Source organism: Corvus brachyrhynchos, unplaced genomic scaffold, assembly GCF_000691975.1.
Source record: "Corvus brachyrhynchos isolate BGI_N302 unplaced genomic scaffold, ASM69197v1 scaffold305, whole genome shotgun sequence".
In the NCBI taxonomy this organism is placed as follows: Eukaryota; Metazoa; Chordata; class Aves; order Passeriformes; family Corvidae; genus Corvus; species Corvus brachyrhynchos.
The window spans coordinates 1737800-1754944 of NW_008239284.1; the positions used below are offsets into that span (position 1 = coordinate 1737800).

Below are 17145 nucleotides of genomic sequence, written 5' to 3' on the forward strand. Positions count from 1 at the left end.
TGCCAGAGCTCCAGGAGCGTTTGGACAGCGCTGCCAGGGATGCCCAGGGTGGGGCTGTTGGGGGGGCTGGGCAGGGCCAGGGGCTGCATTGATGATCCCTGTGGGTCCCTTCCAGCTCAGGATTTCCAGTGCTCAGCTCTGTGTCAGCAGCACCGATCGTTCCACACACCAAGGGCAAAGCCATCCTTGTGAACATTTTTTTCCTCAGGCCTTGGCTCTGAGGGATGGCTGGCTGGAAAAGCCGTGTGTCCCCGGGGATGGGTGACACTTGGCTGCGTGCTCTCAGTGACTCAGGCTCGTGCTGTAAAGGAGCTGCTGCGCAGTCACCGCTCGAACAGAGCAGCACCACACTCAGTGATGCGCGTGGGGCTCCAGTGCAGGCCGGGTTTATCTGTGTCGCAGCTCCTTATCAGTAGGAAATGGGTGATAAAGGCATCCCTGGGTGTGTGCAGCCCGTGAGGGATCTGTGACAGCCTTATCACCGTGCAGGGAGCAGCGCTGACACAACCTCGCCCTGCGGTGTTACACGGATCAGGACGTGCTGATAAAGCTGCTCCAGCCTAAGCCCTTCCCTGCACGGAGCTCTAGGGCTTGTCTGGGGGAGCTGGGTCTGCAGAAAATCATGGGATCATCCTAAAATTATAGAGTGCCCCATCCCTGGAAGTGTCCAAGGCCAGGTCTGAGCAACCTGACATAGGGGAAGTGTCCCTGCCCATGTCAAGGGATGGGACAAGATGGTTTTTAAGGACCCTTCCAATCCCCAAAAAAGTTTAAGTACAAAAGGAGGATGTCTTTTTCTTAGGTACAACTGCTGGGCTGGACTCCAAGCATGGAAAAGCTTTTGGCCTGGAGGGTCTGCCACATCTCCAGGCCTTCAGGAGATGACCCTGATGGGGGCCCTGGTCCTGCTTGGGCTGTTCACCTTCCTATTTCCTCTGCCCCGAGCTCTTAGCACTGACAGGAGACACGACTGCAACGTCGTTCCCCCGCTGCTGGTGACAATCCCAGGGAGCTGTGGGGACCGTGGGCAGCCCTGCTCCCATCCCAGGCAGGGCTGGATGAGTCCCAGTGCCCTGTCAGCAAACAGAGCTCCCTGCCCCGACAGTACTCACCACATGTGAGTCACCCAAGTGACAAAACCACGTCACCTCCTTCTCCCAGCTGTGGGCAAAGCCAGGGCACCGTGAGCCAGACGTAGTTTGTGCTCACAGAGGAAGCTGGTGATGAAAGCAGGAGCTCAGGCCTGGCCCACAGTGAGCTGCAGGATTTTCGAGCATCTCCGCTTTTCAACAGCAGCTTTCCAGTGGTTTCTGGGTGTTTGAGTGGGTCCTGCTTGATAACGCAGCATTTGGGGATGGGGAAAAGCTCAGAAGGGGAAGGGCAGGCATGAAGTTTCTCAAAATGTACAGTGGATGCAGAACAATAGAGGCAAATGGGTGAACAAGTTTTCCTGGGTGAAATTATCAGGTTAAAAATCAGGGTTAAGAACTCTACCCAAGTTCATGCTGGATGAACGATCCTGCCCCTCAGCGCGTTAGACAAGTCACACTCACAGCTGGACCTAATTATACCAACAGGAGAGTTATTTATGAAGGTGATTAGCATAATTGATCTGCTGATGGATAGAGCTGCCACTGTCAGGCACCAGAGCACCCAGGTGTGATTTATATCTGAGATCACGGATTGTTGGTGTATCCACCTTTCAGGTGTCTCCTGTGCAAACATCCACGCACCTCTGGCTCGTGTCAAAGCAGGTGGGGGAGTAGAGAAGCTGAGCCAGCACTCACAGCCAAACAAAGAAGCCTCTCAAGGCTCTTGGGGTGGTTCCAAATCTCAGCAAAATCAGGAAAATCTTGTGGGTGATGAGGTGAACTGGCAGGATCGTCCTGATCAGCCCTTCCTGCTTGCAAAACTGTCTGGCTGTGTGGAAAAGAGGGAAGAGACACAAGGTTTCTGGGGCTGCTGTGGGGTTTGAGGGGATGGATTTGGTGCAGGTCCCAAGATGCTTGGAGGAATTCAAGATTCAAGGCAGGTTTGATCTGTTTGGGGCAGGCTGTGGGATGTGATGGGATATCGGTGCCAGAGGGGGGTGAGAGGGACCAGCTGAAATACACACTGGGAAATAGGAATTTGCCCCCGTGGGGGGCTGAATTCCCCTCCCTGCCCAGGGATGGGGCAGGAAACTCCTCCAGACATCCCTGTGCAGGCAGGGGAGGGTGGAGGGCCGGTGGGGAGGGGTCTGCAGAGCTCCTCAGGGAGTGTGATCCCCCAGAGATGCTGCTTTGGGGGACAGGATGTCTCTGCTGGGCTCAGCACTGAATTCAGGCAATTCCTTTAAGAGCTTAAAAGTTGAGTGAGAGGAAAATTCTGCGCTGCAGGACTGCAGAGCTGGCTCAGGGGCAGCATAAATTAATTACGGCTTTGTACACAGCCTTGCCAAGAGGTTACCCTGGGGCACCTGTGGGAGCACAACCCTTTGGATGCATCTCCAAAAACCCTTTTCAGCCTTTTTGAAACCCTTCCAGCAGGAGGGTCAGGCATGGCACAGCAGTGACAGGAGGGAAAACAAGAACCCAGAGAGAAGGTTCAGGCCTGATGGTCTTGAAGGGATAATTAATTTAATGAAGCCATTGGGGCTCTGGTTGATTGGAAACCACTGCCCACCTTCCTGGAAAAAAGGAGCCTGCTGGAAATTGAGCAGTGGGAAGGGAAAGGGAGGTGTCAGGGCCAGCAGAGCATGGAGGATCCCAGAGCAAGGACAGCACGGGGGGTCCCAAGGAGAGGGACCTCAGTGTCAGGAGGCTCCTGTGTCTCTGTCAAGCAGGAGAAGCTCTGGGGTCGCAGTGGTGTGAGAGGAACATCCATCAAAATCCCAGATGTGCTCGAGAGCTGGCAGCTCACCCAGATTGTGGCAGGGGAATCTCCCCACAGTGCCCTGGTGGGTCCCAGGCGAGGTCCATGAAGTGGTCTGGGGTCAGTGCCAAGGATGGGGTGGGATGTCTGACAAAAGGCTCATTTCTGCTCTTCCACCCCATTCCCCATCCCCCAAGCTCTGGCCTTCCTTTTCCATGCTAGAGGGACTCACACTTCACAGAGATGCTGAAGAGACAAATTTATTGGCATTTATTGCAGGGACCGTGAGTATTTCTCTGACCAGGTGGATTTTTGGGAAAGGATGAATGCTAAGAGTTGTTAAGGACAGCCAAGAAAACAAAACATCTTCACAAAAAACCCCCCACGTGAGCCAACACAGACCAGTTTGATCGTCCCGCAGAGTTTTGGGCTCAATCCCCTGTGTCCCCTCTGACTGCTGTGCCCTTTGGCAGGAGCTGGTGGTGAAGGTACAGAGCCAGAGGAGCCTCCCGGTGCCTGGGAGAGAGAACGAGAGCAGAGAAACCAGCAGGAGGGACAGAGTGAGTAATTGTGCCAGCGGCTGCTGCCTGAGTCAGCAGTCAGTCATTTCAGGCCCAAGGGTGTGAAAAGCCCTTTCTCGTGTGGTTGGGGTGAAGGTCACAGCGGTGCGGGGTGCTGGGAAGTGGTCCCGACCTCAGCACAACCATGGCCCTCGGCTGTTGAATTTCCCTTCCACCCAATATTTTGTTTCCTGATCAAGCTTTGTCCCCTGTACCTGCTCTCTGTGAACTTGTAACCGAGAGAGGAGAGCGAGAGCCAGGGGACTTTTGCCGGGACCGCAAAGCTGCGGATGACGCTCGGAGCCATTGTTATTCGCTTTTGGTTCAGCCCAAAAGATGTTTGTAAATGTGTGAATTCTGACTGAATGGAAAGATGGGGTGGGGTTTTTTTTTTGTTGTTGTTGCTTAATATTTCCACGCATTTTCTGAGATGATTTAAGAGGTGGCTGCTGAAGTCATTTGCAGTAACTGAATAAGAGGTCAGAAACTCAAGGTCACAGCTCTGTTGTTTTGGATGCATTAATGAAGTGTCCTTGAACTTTATTTTTTTTTCTTCCCCAGCTCAGAACTGTTTAGAAAAACAGGCAAAAGTTGGAGAAACTTCAGGATCTGCACATCAATCTAACCTTATCCACTCTTTTCTTCCCCAGTGATCTGCACGTCCTGTCCCAAGGGAATGCTCAGCTCCACATTCTCCCCGTCACAGACACCATAAGATATTGGAGAATCTTTTTTAGTCATCCGAGATATGAAATGTAATTACTGTTGCTAGACATTGCAAGGGTTTTAAATTATCAACTCTCATGAAATCTCTGCAGTGGGAGCTGAGCCTTATCTCCTTCCAGCCTGTGACAGCACAGCCCACGGAGCCTTGTTCCCGTTTATCAGAAGGAATTCGCCTGTCACCTCATTGCCTCAGTTCTCACCCTCCCGTCACACAGGGCAGAGCAGTAACCTCTCACTGAAATGCTCATTAGAGAGTGAAAATCCAGCCCTGCTTAGGCACGTCCCTCTTGTTTGAGCTAAACCTACAGCAGCAAGTCCACACCCAAAACAGACACCGGGGGAAGCTCAGGCTTCTGGTGCTGCTCTGATTTCTGAGCTTGGCTGTGGCTTTGGGACCAGAATAACCATTAAACCTCTTGGCTGAAGCTCTGAGCTGCAATGCCAGAATGTTGGTGGTTTCACCCTATTTTAAAAGCAGAAGGAAGGCAGGTGCCTGCTCCAAGCCAGGTAAGATTTAGCCTGCAGTTATTAACAGCAACAGGTTCCACTGCGTTAGAAACCATCTGCAGCTGATTCCTTTTGCTCACATTAGACGTTTCCATGGCCCTGGGAAAGGCTCAGCATGGAACCTGCAGGGATGCAGCCAGATCCTTCCGTGATTGCCTGAGCCACCCCCTCAGCTGGCCCTGGGCTGATCCACGCTGCTCTGCAGCAGGCTGAAAAGGGAGACCCAAACCTTCTCCACTCGGCTGAACCCATCCCTCACCTGGCAGGAGCTGGAGAGGTTTGTGTTAAAACAGGCTGGAGTGGTGCTGTGCAGGGACAGGTTTCTGTTTTGCTGTGCTCAGAGATGTCTCTGTGAGCACGGCTGTGGCTGTGGAGGGAGCTGTGGATGTCAGACGATGCTGGAGTGGGACTTTTCCATGGGAGCAGCTTCTCCCGTGTGTGGCAAGAGCACGGGGGCTCCGAAAGGTCTGTTTGGAAGTGACTCTGCCAGGTTTGGTGTTTGAGTGTAGCCCTCTGGCATCCCTTAGATGTGCAGACACATCCTTGAAGGATGGGAGGCAGCGTGGGGGGAGGTGGGAAGTTCACAGGGTGCTCCAAAGGAAGAGCCACATCCGGGCTCAGGGCCATGCACAAAGTTCCTCAAAGGCACTCGGGACTTGCTGGTATCTAAACCCCCGAGCTGGACCCTATTCCCTTCTCCCCTCACACCACCAGTGACACAGCCACCTCTCAGCACAACCCAGGCTCTCTCAAGAGGCATCTCAGGTCATCCTGTGGCTTCTGCAGCGTCCTCAGCTGCTGTGGGGGACAGCCAGCCCTGCCCTGGGCTGCTCAGGTGCTCTTCCCAGCAGAGCTCAGGACTGCCAGAGCTGATGTCGCTGTCTGTGGACCTACAACTTCCTCGTGAGGAGAAGAGGAGGGGGAGATGCTGATCTGTGACACTGACAAGAGTCAGGATGTGAGGGATGGCTGGAGCTGGGCCAGGGCAGGCTCAGGCTGAGAGCAGGGAAAGGTTCTTCCCCCAGAGGGTGCTGGGCACTGCCCAGGCTCCCCAGGGAATGGGCACAGCCCCGAGGCTGCCAGAGCTCCAGGAGCGTTTGGACAGCGCTGCCAGGGATGCCCAGGGTGGGGCTGTTGGGGGGTCTGTGCAGGGCCAGGGGTTGGGCTGGACGATCCCTGTGGCTCCCTTCCAACCCAGGATATTCTGTGATTCTGTGACCTGCTACAGCAAAACGTCCCCATGCTGTGGGCTTTGCCCTGCCCCTGAGCTCAGCTGGGGGGTGATGCTGGGATGGGCATTCAGGTGCAAAAAAATACCCTTGTGTGGGAGCTCACTGCACTGGAATGGGGAAATGACTGGAAAAAGTGTCCAGGCAGAAGCCTGATGTCTTGGCTGTATCCCATATTCCTGTCTCCTACACCTCATTGGGATGGGCAGGAATACCATGGACAGCACCTGCAGCTGTAGCCCTGCTGGGGTGGAAGCACAGGCTATTTGTCCATCAGGTTGATGAATGCTCCTTCTCACTCTTGGTGAAATAACAAATTGTCTTCCCTGCTCTTCATGGGACTTCCAGGACAAATACATCATCTCCAGGCAAACAAACCCAAAATTAGATGCCAATTTTGTAAAAGATTGGGAAGGGAAAGGCTGTAGGAGCCTCAAACCTCCTTAAGCTGCATCCAGCCTAAACACAAAGCCTGGACTTCACAGGAGTGGGATTTGATGCCTTGAGAGACCACCCAAAAACAGAGACTAGACAGGAGTAAGGGAATAAAGGGAGATATTTATTTGAAAGGCCTTCAAAGGTACCCGTGGGGAGCCAGAGGCCACTGCCAGGATGGACCCCAGGTCACGAGTTCTTCACACTTTTATAGGTTTGGTTCATTGGCATAGCAGGGTTAATTCTCCAATTAAAGCTTCAGTTAATGACGTAATTTCCCCTCAGCTTGCCCCCCTTAGAGGCTCTTTGGTTTATACTTTTGGGCCTGGGACGGTCTGGGTGTCCTTGGAGAGCAGGGCCAGAGAGGCTTTGTTATGTCTGCCCAGCACGAGAGAGCAGAAGTGAACAGGCTCCAAGAAACTCCAGAGTGACACACCAGGCAGTGCAGGATTTGAAAAATATAAAAGTTAAAACCTAAGGCATCAGATTGAGCTGGATCTTGCCCTAATTCCCTCCAGCTAAAAGCTGCCTTGCAGACACCTCGGTGTTGGTGCTGAGCAGAAGGTGAGGTGGATTTTGGGGAGATGGTGGTGGTGAGGAGCCCAGGGGAGCAGTGCTGGGCTGGCTCACTCACCGCTGGTTTCCGTTTCCCTGCTCTGGCTGTGACTGGAAGTTGCACCACTGAAAAACAACATGGTAAAGGCCCATCCTCACCCATTAACTCGGCTGAGAGAGTGTGGTTGCAGCAGAAATGAGCCTGGCACAAGAGTTTTATTTTATTTTTAGCCTGACTGGAAGGAGAAAGAATAGAAATTTTGTGATTGAGCAATTTCCGGCCTGGTTTTGCAAACTCCAGAAGATTCTGGTGCTCAGGTAAACACGCAGAGTGCTTTGCACCTCTTCCTCACTTCCCATCACCTCTGCTGACCTTTAGCCCCAACAAACAGAGATGGAAGGCCGAGGATTTGGGATGGAGGTGGCTGGAGTGAAAAGAACCCATTTCCTGCAGTCCCTGCATCCTTTGGCTGCATCATCTGGGATGGAGGTGGCTGGAGTGAAAAGAACCCATTTCCTGCAGTCCCTGCATCCTTTGGCTGCATCATCTGGGATGGAGGTGGCTGGAGTGAAAAGAACCCATTTCCTGCAGTCCCTGCATCCTTTGGCTGCATCATCTGGGATGGAGGTGGCTGGAGTGAAAAGAACCCATTTCCTGCAGTCCCTGCATCCTTTGGCTGCATCATCTGGGATGGAGATGCAGGAACAGCCTGGGATTGGGAAGGTGTTGGGCACTCAGGGAGTGGTTTCACACTCGGGTGTGAAATGCCAGCTGGAAAAACCTGGTGTGGACACAGCAAACGGGAGCCCTCATGGTGAGCACAGGGCTGTGGCTTGACAGTAAAGCTGACACACAGAGAAATCATCTCCCAGTTACGTCAGAGCCAGGAAACTCTCTCAGTGAGAGAAATGTCCTTTCCATTACAAGAGGCACCCACTGTTCACTTGACTCTGAACTCGTCTCATCCAAGTGGCCGTGCAGATATCCCTGAGGGAAGGTTTTGTTTGGGAGCAGGGTTGTCCTGAGGCTGTGGGTGGTGAAATGTCACTGGGGACAGCAGCAAGGCTGCTGTGGGGTTTTGCAGTCTGGGAGGGGGGGTTTGCTGCCTCGGTGAACATCCCACTGCTGCTTTTGCTGTGCTGGGGCAGGTGGTACTGCAGAGCAGGATGCAAGGAAAAAAGCCCATCCTGATAAATCTTAAAATTTAATTAGTTCTGTCTCATTGTTTCCGCTTGCTGGGCGCTCTGCCTCTTTAGAATATAAGCAAATACAGCTTCCAGTTTTCTCCTGAAGGAAGGAGAACCCCTCAAACAGCACTGGAGAGCTCACACTTGGCTATGCCCAAGCTGCAGAACAGGAGGGTGGAGGGAAATTTGTTTAAAATGCACTTTTCCACACAGAATAACACCAAGTGGTTTTTTTGGGGGGGGACACCAGCCTCCTCTCCATGCCTAGAAACAGCATGGAATAATCCTGAGCTGCACAAACTCTACCTGCCCTGTCCCAGAGGGAAACAGCCGCTTCCTGTGGTGGGATCCATGGATTCTGGGAGCTCCTGCAGGCTGGAAATGCTTTACAAATATTAGCACAAGGAGCTGTTTCAGAGCAGCTTTCTTATGTGCTTCAGGCTTTTCTTCAGGTAGAAAAAGCTCTTGCTCACACAGCTGTCCACACCACACAAAGCACAAGCCCTAGACATGTTTGCAGGTGAGTTTTTAACCCCACAGGGAAAATTAAACCTGATTTCAGCACTTTGCCCATCTGCCCTGGCTGATTCTGGCAGGCAGCGAGTGCAGAACTCTCCCAGCAGCGGAAATGCTCCACTGCTTGGGTTTCGCACTGCTTTTGCACAGGTGCCTGTCTTCCCAAGGTGTTTTCAGCCTCAGTGAGTGACAGGGAGAAGTTTAACTTCCACAAACCCACCTGTGAAATGGGGACAGGGATGCCACTGCAGTGTCCTCCCGCTGTCCCCTGGTGCTGTGCAGGCACAGGGAACCCTTCAGGACAGGGTCTCTGTTCTGTCATCGCCCCTTTGGCATCTTGCCTCCCTTTCTGGAGCTGTTTCCGCAGAGGTTTCTCCGCTTCTCCCTCCAGGCTGCTGCTCGAGCAGAGCTGTTTTCCCCCGGGGTGCCCCAGCAGCTCCTCACTCCATCGGGATGAAGGAAGCAGGAAATCCAGCCAGGCTCAGCCGGCTCGGGAGCTCCTTGCACGGAGGATTTTTGCTCTGTGGTGAGGAGGGAGCAGCTGTGGGAGCGTTCACACGACAGCAGCTGCTGGAGCACGAACTCCCAAAGCCACTGCAGGGAACAGGACCAGCTCTGCTTTCCCTTCTCACCCACAAAAGCAAGTGTGAGAGGCAATTCTTTCATTTTTAAGTGTCTGGCTTTGTCAGCTTGAACAAAACCCAGGTGTGAAGCAGGTTTTCCCAGGGAGAGACTCACCTGAGTCAGCACTTCAGGTGTTCCTTGTCTGCAGGCTGGACTTTACACCCCAAATTCTGGTTTCCTTTTACACTTTTACTGTTTAAAATGCACTGCAAACCACACTGGTTTGATTGTTTAAGAAAAAAGGGTTTTTCCCACCAGGGAATGGGACAGCTGAGCAAATAATGGATTTACTCTTTTTTAACAAAACATTTTTGAGGTGGGTGTGTGAGAGATGTGTGCCCACCACTCTGAGAAGATATTGTTAGGATTGGCAAGATTAAATATTCAATTTCTAGTAAGATATGGAAGTTTCAATAATGGAGAACAAGGATTTACTCCCACAGCAGTACATACCAATTAGCTGAGGTTATTCTCCTTTATGACATTTCCTCTTTCATTTATATTATAAGTAAATATGAAATCAAAAGCTAAATTGCCCAAAGGTCATTCAGGGAAACACTTTGCCATGAATGGTTGGCAAGGAGCGCTGGGGGTTTCCTTCCCTTGGCACATCCGTGCACGGGAACATGCCTGGAATATCTGCAGAGAGTGAAAATTCAGGAATGCTTCACCTGAACCACTCCCTCATGTCTGCACACATCTCCTCAGCAGCCTGCAGTGTGGATGGGACGGGTCCCTGCATTTCCCGGCATTTGAGGAATGAAAGGAAATATTTCCAGGACTGCGTGTGGTTCTCCTCTTTCATTCCCTGGGATCTCCAGCACTTTTTCCTGGTGGAAATCCAAGCTGGTTCATGGCCCATCTGTTCCCAGATGTCCTGGGGATGAGGACGAGCCTTTGATCTGAGTTCACCCTCTCCCAGGAGGCTGAGCAGATGCAGAGGTTGGAGGGCTCCTGTTGCTGCAGGAGGGGGGGAGCAGCCAGGGAGAACCAGGGAGGGACTTTTGGGACTGGCACATGGCTGAGCTGAATCACCTCACCTCCCATGAAGCCAGAGCAAGTACCAGTGAGAAGGATCTGGGCAATAAGAGCCCCATTTGTTAATTTGTGTCCAGATTAATTAGTTCAGAGAGAGGATGGAACTGGAGAGCTTTGCTTTGGGAAGGAAAATCTCCTTGTTGGGATGATCCCCTTGTTGTCCTGCCCATCCACAGGGGTTTCTCTCAGGAGCTGGTGCTGCCTTCCCACGATGCCCCCCTTGGCACATCCCTCCTGAACGTGAATTGGTTTTAATTAGTCAAGTTCATTAAGCAGCCCCCACAGGCAGCCTCACAGGTGTAAATGTATGAGTTTATGAACTCTGAGTGGTTCCAGACATCAGCAATTTTTCAGCAGAGTCAGCTCCCCACCCTGTTTCTAGGGCTTGCTTGGCCTTCACCGATTTAGTTGAGGTTTAACTAAATTTCCTTGAATTAAGTGACACAAGACTGATTAAATTCAACGAGTCAGCATCACACTGGGTGTTGTGAGCACTTTCCAGCTGACAACCAGTGCCCCCTTTCCAGAGGCTCTGCTCTCATCCTGCTCCCTCCCTCCGTGGGTAAAACGGGAAAAGCCTCAGCACATGGGTCCTTCCTTGTGTCTTCATCGAGTCTGGAAAATTGGGTTGCTCTTTGCTGCTGCAGCCTTTTCTCTTACTCTGGGAAGGCAAAAAACGATGGAGAATTATGGAAACTGTGACATCCTGGCAAGGAGACTGTAAAGTTCTTTGCATTAGCAGTTATTTCACTCTTACATTTTATTCAGAACCCAAGACTGTAGTGATGGCCCCTGGCTTGTGGTGATGGTGCTAATTAGAACTGGACAAGATATTTTTATCAACAGCTTATCCATTGAAATTTCAAATTTAGGACAACCAAAGCAATCTGTCAAATTCTTCATTGTTTTTCTCATTTTTCTTTTTTGAAGCCCGGAGTGCTGCATGTCAACATTTTTCCAGTGTGGACTGTTTCAATGTTACAATTCAAAATGAGGCTCCAGTTAAAGTTAAATTTAGATACCTTTTGATTAAAAAAGGAAAAAAAAAAAAAGTTTAATCTCCATGAGAAGATTTAATTTGACACCACAACCTTCCCCTGCCAATTTTTTACTCTGTGTTGAGGATGGAAAAAAAAGTTTATAATGGGTTTGATTTTTACAACGGGTGGAAAATAGAAATTTATTCAGTGAGTGACAAATGCAGTTGTTTCCCAGTGCCGCTATCTAAAGCTGAAAAATAAATGTACAAATCCAGAGGTTTCTCATGGATTTTTATAATTCTGGCTAAACCAGAGGGGCAGGGAAAGGAGGGGACCCTGGCATAGTCCTGGCAGGGACAGGAGTGACCCCATGCTCCTGCTGCCATCAGGGATGGGAGCTGGTTTTGGAGCAGGTGGAGTGGATCCCATCTGGAGGAGGATCCAGTGCCCGACCTTGCAGGGCAGGGAGCAGAGCGATGGGTGGGTGCCCAAAGTGGTTTTGCCAGGGAGGAAAATAGTGAAGAGCAAATGGATCCTCTGTTCCTTGGTGTGAGAAACCTCAGGGCCAGCCTGCAGGAGAATTCATCCTGCCCGATCAACCAGTTCTGGGGACATCCTGTTCTTACCACCAGCACATTTTCCGATGCCCAGCTCGCATCTCCTTGCTGGAGTTTAACCCTGTTATCCTCTGGCTCACCCCAGGCAGATGGGATGAACGAGGCCTGGCTGCCACGGGACAGGTTTTCACTTGGTGTTAATTGGTGAAATCCCAGGAACAGCAGCAAAAACCATCCAGTGAGGAGGCAGAGCAGGGGAACCACATGGAGGAGTGGTGGGCTGACACACAGGAGTGAGAGCTGAAATCATCTCCTGTGCTGGGTGCACAAATGTAGGGATGAACCAGGATTGCACAGCTTGGCTTGATTTGCTCTTTCCCAAAGGGCAGGAACATCTCTGAGTCCGGGTTCTCAGCACGGTCTCTCCCTTATGCTGGGCTGTGACCTGGCCTCGGAGCCCATGGGGAAAAGCCCAGCCCCTGCACCTCACTGACCCAGAGAGGGGCTGATTTTCAAGCCTTGGCAACTGCCTTAATTCTCTCAGTCCTTTTTCAGGTGCCTGAGGAGGGGCTGACCCCCAGAATCCCCATAAATTCTTCCCTTGAACACTGTTTCCCCCTCCTTTCCTCCCCTTTCTCTTCATTTCTCCTACAGACCTGTGGAGCTTCACTTCCAGCCTCTCCACCTCCCATCCTTCCCCACTCCTGAATCCCCCTTCCCTTGCAGGAATTGGGCTGCTGGCCCAATTTCTATCAATATTGATGGCTTGGGGCTCCTTTTTCTCAGGCCTGGAACTTTGCTTTTTACCAACAGAATTTATCTTCATCAGAAATATTGACACCGGGAGCTTCGCCCAGGCTTCAGCCTTGTGATTGTTTTTCCCATTTTGCTCAGTGGCAGGCTTGAGCAAAACTCAGTTCACTGCTTAGAAAAACAGTGCTGGGATCGATGGCAAAGCTTTATTTTCACTTCTTTTTTATAACTAAAATATTATTGCAGCCAATTTATGAGCTGAGCATCAGGAGTAGGAGAAGGAGTTGCTGCAGCCTCTGTTTTTCTCTGGCCACCTGAGTTGTTTCAGAGGTTTGTGCTGGTGTTAAATCAGGGAGGAGATGAAATAAAGTGTTGCACCAACTGTGAGGGATGTGCCCCACGCTGAGCTGGGAGCTTGGCTGGAGCATCACAAATGTCTGGGAAGAGCGAGGGAGGGATAAAGGGCTCCAGGATTTATATGGTCCAGAAAAAAAGGGATATGAAAGGTTGCCAGGATTTATATGATCCAGAGAAATAGAGATAGATAAAAGGTTCCAGGATTTATAGGATCCAGAGAGGAAGGGATATAAAAGGTTCCAAGATTTACATGATCCAGAGAGGGAGTAAATAAAGGGCTCCAGGATTTATATGGTCCAGAGAGGGAAGGATATAAAAGGCTCCAGGGTTTATAGGATTGATCCAGGGAGGAAGTAGATAAAAGGCTTCAGGATTTATATGATCCAGAGAGGGAAGGATATAAAAGATTCCAGGATTTATGTGATCCAGAGAGGGAAGGATGTAAAAGGCTCCAGGATTTATATGGTCCAGAGGAAAAGGGGTATAAAGGCTTCAGCATTTATAGGATCGATCCAGGGAGGAAGGAGATAAATGGCTCCAGGGTTTATATGGTCCAGAGTACTTCACTGTGGCTCTCCCGGCAGTTTTTGCCTTGAAACCATGGAGGTCCTTCCAAGAGGGTGCCTGTGCTCTGTCACCTGCCTGGAGGTGTGACTAATAGAGAGAGCAACACCCTTGCCCTTGGCATTTCCAACATTCCATAGCCCAGCTGGGAAGCCACTGCCTGAAAATGCCTGACCTGGGGATGGTTTTACTCAGCCTTTTCCTGGCAGATTCCTCTTCCTAGCAACTCCTCCTGGGCCAGATCTACGCTGCTGGAACCTCCAGCCTGTCCTGCTAACTCAGGAAGTCATTCCACATGTCAAAAAGATGACTTAATTTAGCTCTCCTTAGTCTGCAGAACGTCCACCTCCATCAGCTTCCTGAGCCCTTGAGCTGACCGGTGGCAGAAATGATGTAGTAACAAAAAAGCAACCACATTTTCCTCATTTCCGTCACGTGTTGGACCAGATCAGTAAAACCCAGCTCAGTCCTGGACTAACCCCCTCCTTGGCTGCACACCCTTCCAGCTGTGCTGTTCTTCCTCCCCCAGGACCAGGACACTCACAGTGAGGGTGGCTGTGGCTCAGCTTCACCTCCTCCCCCTCTCTGTGGCATTTCTGCGTTTGCCAGGCTCCTGCTCTCTCCAGGTTCCCCTTTCTGTGCTCGATGCCTGGCGGATGCGCTCGGGAAAAGAGCAGTTCCCCTTCAGGGCTTTTGCAACCCTGCTCCTCACAGCTGTTCCTTCCTGCAGGCAGGGACAAGGTGCAGCTGCTGTGACAGCGCTGGCCACGAGCGTGGCTGGCACCCGTCCTCGTCTGGGAGCCTTTATTCACATTGCAGCTCTCGTCCTTAGGGTTGGGGTTTGGATTAGTGTTAGGGTTAGGGTTGGTTTAGGATTAGGTTTAGGGTTACGTTTGGGGTTAGGGTTTGTTTTGGGGTTAGGGTTGGGTTTAGGATTAGGTTTAGGGTTACGGTTGGGGTTAGGGTTTGTTTTGAGGTTAGGGTTGGGGTTAGGTTTAGGTTTAGGGTTAGGGTTGGGATTAGGGTTAGGGTTGGGGTTTGGATTAGTGTTAGGGTTGGGGTTTGGTTTAGGTTTAGCTACTGCTAGTCTGCACCAGATATTTTCCCTCCTATCATATAAGCATGGTATTATTTGGGCTGGAACCTATCCTAATCTCATCTTCTTCCTCCTCACAGGCCTCAGGCTGCAGGGAATCCCTGTGGCAGCGTGTACATAATGGTGGGACATGCCGGTGCTGCAGAGAGTTAAATCCAGTGGGATGATGGTGGCACATGAGGGAGAGCCATGGCTGAACAGTGTCTGTGGGTGGGCCCGAAGAGAACTGATTGAAATGGAGAACAAGGGGAACAAAGCATCTCTTCGGTGTCCTGATGGTGCCTGTGACAAGGCAGTCCATCTGTCACCTCCTCACTTGTGTGCTGCCTGAGCCGGGCTGTGAAGTTCCTGCCCATGGCAGTCTGTGGGCCTGGTGCAATATCAGTTATTTTAAAACTCAAGCTTCCCCAGTTGGAGATGATTTCCTGGCATGCCTGTGGCTGCCTGGGTTTGCCACACATCCCAACTTCGGGATGCTTCTGTTTCACCTGTTCTGACCCTTCCAAGGCAAGGTGATGTCACCACGCTGGGAATGAATCACACCAAAGGCTGGGGACCTTTCCTTCCCCATGAGGATGAAAGTGAGAGCCACGTCCCACTGGCAGCTGTGTCAGACAGGAGCAGCTCATCCTCTTCTTCACTCTGGGGTGTGCTGTGAGGTGGATTCCAGGCTGGGACCCCTCGTTCTGAGGGAGAACAGGCTGTGGCCAGTCCTGCATCACATGTCATGCCTCTTCCCAGATGTCAGGGCACAAGCCCAGAGCATGCACAGCTCCTGGCAAAGCCCACGGTCTGTGTTCCTCCCTCAGCTGGGATTAAAGGTTAAGGACCAGCTGGGTTGTTTTGTAATCTCATTACAGTAATGACTCCTTCACAAGATTTATCACTCCCATCGTGCTGTGCTTCCTCCTTTCCTGAGGTCCTGCAGGAACAGCTCTGTTGTGTCTGGATGCTCTGTCTGGAACACACAAAATTAGACCTTTATTACTCAGAGCCACTACAGCAGCTGGATCCCCATTAAAGCTTTCCCACCTTGGCTCCAAAGGCAGCCCCTGGCCAGAAGGATTAATGGGAGAGCAGATAAGAACAGGCCACAGCCTGGATCTGCATCCCAGGTTCCCAGCTGTCCAAAATCCCTGAGCCAGGAGCACAGCTCTATCTCCCAGGACTGTTTTTCCTGGGACATCTGAGAGGTCTCTGATTAATGGTTCACCCTTCTGTTCCTCTGCCACCAATTGCTGACTCCAAAGGCATGGGACCACTCAGTTATTTGGGGGGCAAGGGAAGGAAAATGTGACTTTTTTTGGGAAGTGCTGATTCCCAGCATTTACTGGAAGCTCCTTGGTGGTGTTTCTTTCAAGCATGACCTGGTACTTCATGGTGGGTAGCTCAGGAGCCTGGGCTTTGCTGGCTGCTCAGGGCACATCTGAGGTTTGGGAATACACCCTTGGGATAGGACCAGCTCCTGGGCAGTGCCTGGAAATCCCAGCATCCCGGGATCTGTGTGGCAGTGACCACACTGCTGATGGAAGCTGGTGTCACACAGCCAGCCCCAGAGCAGAGGGAAATGGTTTGGAGGATTCAGGGATGAGGTGGGGCTGAACAGCTCAACCTTGCTGAAAGGTCTGCAGGAGTCACTTGGGCACTCACAGCCTGGGAGAGGTCCTTGATCTCCCCCATTTCCCATGGTTTATTCACTGTTTGGACCGAAGCACCTCTGTGGTACTTGTGCAGCTGGGGCAGGAGGGGCTGGCTGTGGCTGAGGGCGGTCACCCCCAGCCAGCTCTTCGCATCCTGCACAGAAATCTGGGTGGAAAGGGCTTATTCCAGAGAGAGGGGCTGTGGCTCTGGCCCTGCACCACCCTGTCTGTGATCACTGTGCTTTGGAACACGGCAATTTTGCATCCTCTCAGTGCCTTCATATCTCTGCCTCACCTTCAATGACGGGCTCTGACTCCACATGGCAACAAACAGGGGGCGTCACCCTGAAAAACACAATTTCTTCATCCCAGAAAGAGCAAAACACATCATTTCTGCCTTACATCATGTGAAAATTATTCAAATAGCACAGCAGAAAGCCACCTCATTTCAAATGTATCATTTTCTTTCCAACCTTCCCCTGCTTTTCCTGTTTGAGAAGCTCCAAATATTTGTCTCTGCACATCCTCTTTATCACTCATTGCTTAGGGCAGCCTTATCTGCTTCCCACCCCGCTCCCCTATATGAGTCTGCTTTCTTCCTTGTGGGCAAGAAACTCACATTTTCCATGAGCTTTCTCCTGCAGACTCAACCCTGGGGATATAAATCTCAGCTTGGTCTGCGAGGAGTGTGGAAATTACACCACGGGATGTGGATGTCACCAGGGCAAGGTAAAAGGCAAGGCAGCTTTTGGATTACAACATCGGCTGCTCTGCTGCTGTTGCAGCTTCTCTGGGCTCCCTTTGAGCCTTTCCCTCTTCCCTGGACCTGTCTTCTCTTCCCTCTGTGGGTTCTGGGAAGAGGAATCGGCTTCCTATCAGCCCAAACTCACATATCCCTCCTCCCTTCCTATGTTTCTCTGCTGGGGAACAGCCACTGAGCTCCCTCTGATGTGGGGATTCCCAGCAC

General features: G+C 51.4%; 1 long non-coding RNA gene across 1 annotated transcript in view; it reads left to right on the forward strand.

Annotated features, from left to right (window-relative positions):
* LOC108448176 overlaps positions 1-5578 on the forward strand; it is a 16672-nt gene extending 11094 nt beyond the window's left edge. The window contains exons 2-3 of the long non-coding RNA XR_001863972.1: positions 3327-3413; positions 4064-5578. This is a non-coding gene — a long non-coding RNA (uncharacterized LOC108448176). The remainder of the gene's footprint in view (positions 1-3326; positions 3414-4063) is intronic.
* The last annotated feature ends 11567 nt before the right edge of the window (positions 5579-17145 follow it).